The sequence below is a fragment of the Accipiter gentilis genome, chromosome 7, assembly GCF_929443795.1.
Source record: "Accipiter gentilis chromosome 7, bAccGen1.1, whole genome shotgun sequence".
Taxonomy (NCBI): domain Eukaryota; kingdom Metazoa; phylum Chordata; class Aves; order Accipitriformes; family Accipitridae; genus Astur; species Astur gentilis.
This window is the reverse complement of record NC_064886.1, coordinates 33,726,061-33,731,253: the sequence shown is the minus strand read 5'-3', so window position 1 is coordinate 33,731,253 and position 5,193 is coordinate 33,726,061.

Below are 5,193 nucleotides of genomic sequence, written 5' to 3'. Positions count from 1 at the left end.
GCACCTGCCTCAGCACAGACATGTTTTTAACTCTCACTCCATGGAGAAGTAGACCTGTAGTCAGGCTGAAACAGTTCAAAATACCTTTGCCAAATAATCCAGGTCACCTGAATCCCCTTATGATTGCAGTTAATAATCCAAGGCCCAGAACAATGTCTACTGGTGTCAATGAGACATTTTCACTGGTCCATGAAATTCTAGTTATGAACTGTGAGTCAAGTCTTCTCAGTAAAATCTCAAGGAAATATAACGAAGCAGGATTTGACCCAAGCTGGTACACATGTACCTTGACCAGCAGTCCTTATACTGTGCTCCATACTTCTAAGATTAGAATGGATTAAGTCCCCAGAGCCATTCTTTTTTCACTTCTTTGTCATCCTAAAATCTACTCTGATTACAGGTAGCAGTACATATCCTGAGAATTAAACGTGACTTAGGCAATAAATAGATCATTATAACTCTTCCAACTCAAAATTATATAATTTATATTCAAAGGCTGTTGAAGATCAACACTGATGGGAGAACTCCAGTGAGGCTCCAGATGATGCCCTGTACTGTCTCTTGTAATACTGGTTTTCTTAAGTGTCTCAGGAAACACTGCTGCTAGAACACAGACTACCCAGCCACGAAGCTAAGCCAACAACCCTTTTGTTGTCTCTGTTAACATCTATAATGGATTTAGGAGAATAAAGCAAACATTAAAAAGACCTATTAGATAATATATCAAGACCAAAAAAGCAAAACTGCACAGATTTATCTATATAGTTAAAAATGTTATGGTTATAGACACATTTCTTGAAAAGCCTGGAGAGACAGTCCTAAAATAAGCAGCTCTGCTAGCACAGCAAAGCACTTCAGTTAATCTAGCAGTCCCTGCATAAAATTTAAGAATAAGTTAGACCAACTGTAAATTGAAATCTTTATGAAAAGTCATATTCAAGGTTTGAACTTGTCGAACTCATTAACTCCTTAGACATTGGTTACCCATTTTACTGACTTATAAAGACAGAAGTGGTGTTTTTAATTAGTCCAAAACCACACAGGAATATTCAACAAAAAACTACTGGAATTATTGCTCAAGTTTTTGTGTTTTTTTTTTTTAATAGTTCACTAGCTTTCAAAATCTATCCAACTACACAAAATATACTATGCTTTTATCCTGTGTAAGCAAGAGGGATCTTTCTACCAGATATTGTCCCTTGTGGCTGTTGTTAATGATGAAAGGCAGAGCTCAGCCTTTCTAGAACTTGCCACGTACTTGAGAGTGCTCCAGATGCATGGTCCCAGGCCAACTTCTTCGCAGGCTTCTTGACATTGAGCTCTTGCCTCAGCTGAATCCAGTGTGCAGCCTGCTTCCAGGCTCTGCAAGGATTGTCCATTCCCCAGCTCCTTTCATTTCTCACAGCCTGGGACACCTCCATTCAGCAGGGACTGAATGGACAGCCATACTGGGTGTCTTCTCTACACAGGACTCATTGGTTCGCCAAGTCTGGGCTCAAATTATTTCCTTAGAGGAGACATCACATAAATCTCAAAAATACAGTTTAGAGAAATACTAAGAAATGTGTCTACTTGTAAAACCATCAAGTAAAATCCAGATACTATGACTCAGACAACCTGACTACAAATACTTTTGAGAGTATACTTTTTGAAATTTCAAGTCTATTCAGCAAGTTTTGGAACTGTTGTTTTGTTTTATGAGAACCTCAGAATTTTCTACTTTTTTTCTGTCAGAAAAGTCAAAATGAGTAAGAATACAGAACGGAAAAATTGAGGCACAATACAGTTATCTGGATATTACCAGCCCTCTGGAAATATTTAGCTCCAGGACTATTTTTTATCTGATCTATTTTGACAATCCCCATGCGCTACAAAACTAACAAAAACTTGAAAAGCCTCTCTCAAAGACAGTAGAGCAATATCGTTACTAGCCTTCAAGTTAGACTGAGACAGCAACTAAAAAGTGTGCTCTTCTCTGCTGAATTTTCATTAATAATCCAGGTTGCTTAACACTTAAGTCTGGAACCAAACTGCTTTCTATTTGTCACACTCTGTAGTCCCTAAAATACTGTTATTAACATAGCCTGCAAGCTAGTTCACTTTTATCTACGTAAGAGCTGACAAGATGCACACCCTGTCAATATCCTACTGAAGCTTCACAAAACCAGATTTGTGCAAAAAACTTTTACGCTCTAGACTTCACTGCTCTATTGTACACTGTACTTACCTGCTTAACTCTCCAAAATCCATTTCTTTTTCACAAAAAATAACAGCAGGAATTACCAAAACAGAATATTTTTAAGAACATCTGAATATAAGTACTTTGCCTGGAAGAGTGTAAAGATAAAAATGAACGAATGAGGTAAAACTATCTTATTTTTACTTGACTGATCTATACAGACTCATGGCCTGGCTGCTTTGGCACCGGCACTGCAGATCTGTAAAAGTGCTTTTTGCTCCTCCAGAACAGCAACAGGTTCAACTGAAGCTCTTGGTGTAGCTTAGGAAATGTTACTAATATTATTCTCCTTCAAGCAGTCTAAGCTCAAACCCTTACCATCATACATGCTAGATCATTTGAAAATTAAAACAACCCCGGCAAATCAGACCACTGAATTGGGCCAAAGGATGATCGCTTATTGATTATTTCTGCGCAATTCTCTTTAAACAAAAGAACTGGAAGATGCCTTCACCACAACTGTAGCTCTCAGAGACAGTCTTTTATCTATTACAATGCAAACATATTCCTCCTTTAATCTCAAACCCAGAGGCTATATTAAGTACATGTCCAGTAGGAATACAATATAAATTTAACATAATTTTCTTTAAAAAAAATTAGAATTTTCCCTTGAATACAATAATTACCTTCTTAAGGACTCTTAAAATATATTCATAGATGAATTTTGACTTTGAGAAGTTATGATTATATAATCAAATTAGCATTGCAAGTGTAAAGATAGTATTTTATATACATATATCAACTTAACTACTTACATTGACTGAAGCATCCCCACACTGTATTTCCTTAGAGGCCTTCAAGAGGAACATACATACGTCTTGTGGCCAATGCACTACGCTGAGGATCAGGGATCTTGTTCCAGCTCGTGGGTCTGACAAGTTTCTGCTTACTTGAGGCACATTACTACCTTTCATTCTCTCTTGTAGCATGACAATACAGTTTCATCAGGGAGCTCGGCCGTGCCCATTACATGCTCCCAATTAAAATTGACCAAGTTGGACCTTCTCATTGCTACAGCACTCTTTATGAAGAAACCTGGTTTGTTCTTGCAGGATATTATTATACTTGCTGGCTTGACGTTATATAGAAAGATTTAAACCGGTTCACTGGAGCTCAAGTACCAAAAACCACGTCAAAAGCTCCCTGTAGTTTTTTATTCAACAGGATGCGTGTCACCACTGAAGGCAAGAACAGCAGTACCAGGCCAGCCCGAGGACCCAGCCAGGTCGCTGCCCACCTCCAACGCGGCTGTGAGGACATACCCAGGGAAGAGAGACCTGGGCAGGCGTGCGATGATTTTCTTGGCGCTCAGCCTCCACCTTTTCTCACTGAGGGTGACTTCCTGAACCAGATGTGGTTTTTATGCCTTCTCACCTTCAAAACATAGTCAGCCTGTTCCCCCACACGTTATTTGTGACCGTACCCATTGTGCCCTCTTCAACTGCTGCAGGGGGAAAAAAAAAACCCCACCCAAAACCCAACTCCTTTTGAATCTTCTTTACCACTTTTATCCTATGTTTGACTACAGCCACGAGCTGTTACGCCAGAGAGCAGTCATTTTTACACTCTGTAAACCGTAAGAGAATAATTCCGGCATCCAAGGTCGATGAACCAGCAAGCTGCCGCTAACATGGCCGCTTCGCTTATTCCGGTAATTTCACCGTCAATTAACAAACAACGCCCACACCCGAGGGGCAGCCCCGAGAGCTCCTACACGAAGGACAAGCTGGAGCGAGGGAGAACCTGTGAGAACGAAGCCCCGAGGGCACCTCAGGCGAGGCCTCGCCCCCACCCCCGCCCCTTCCCCTCCCCCCTCCCCTCCGCCGGGGGGCGGGAAGGGGCCGTTACCCGCCGGCAGCCCTTGACCGGGCAGGCTAGGGCGGGCACCGCACACTGGCGCCGCCAGGGGGCGCCCCGCCCGCCGGCGCGCAGCTGGGCGCTGCTCGGTCGCGAGGGTCGCTGCCTCCGGCGCGCGCAGGGTAATTAGCTTGGGAACGCGCCCGCGCGCCTGGTCCCTACACGCTAGGGGAGAACGCTTCGGGGGGGGCTAAAAACCCAGACCCTCGGACAGCAAACAGCCATCCGCAGCCTGCCCGCCCTGCTTTTCTCCTTTCTCAGGGCAATAGTGAAACGCTTCCAACAGGAGGTTGTTTATTTTGTTTTAAAAAAGCCTCGAGGCTTGACTGGGTCTGACACCACCGCTGCCAGAGTACTGCTTCGTTACACAGAAAGAGCATCTTGATCTTTCTGCGTTGCTGTCCTGCTTTGAGTTAAAGGGTGGTAGGTGAGAACAGCTGATGTGTTATAATTGGGCACAGGAGATCTCAGATCTGTAAGCCCTCCACAAGAAAAAAACCCACCAAACCAAAAACCAACAACCCACAGGTTTTGGAAACAATACCACGGTTAGAGAATAAACAAAGAGTTACAAAATACATTGGGCTTAATTTCTCCAAGAAAAGTTGCTGGGGTCTAATTCCCAAGAGAAGAATAGACAAAAGGTGAAACAATAGCACCGAAACAAAACAATAGATTCTGCCATTCAAATGAGATGGGCATCTACACAAAGAACTTGCTGTACACCCACCTCTACAGAAAGAGGATGAAGCAGCGGAAGACAAAAGGTTTAAAACCTCCTAAGAAAACATGATGCCTCCCCCTAGTGGGTTCTTTTTTGAGACCACGTTTTACATGGAGAAATTGCTTTATAAAGCTGATGGAAACCAAAGCATTTAAGCACTACATATACACTTAGTTTGAGTTTAACAACTCAAATCCATGCAGCCAGATTGTCAAGCACTATGGCTTTGTTCGTGTGCCACATGAGTGAGATCAAGTCTTTGATCCTGCCAATGAGTCTGTGCAGAGACATGCATTAAGGGTTACAAGCTCAGCCTGCGTAGCCACAGTAACATTTGTCACGAGTCGAGGGTATGAGAAGCACAGTTAACATC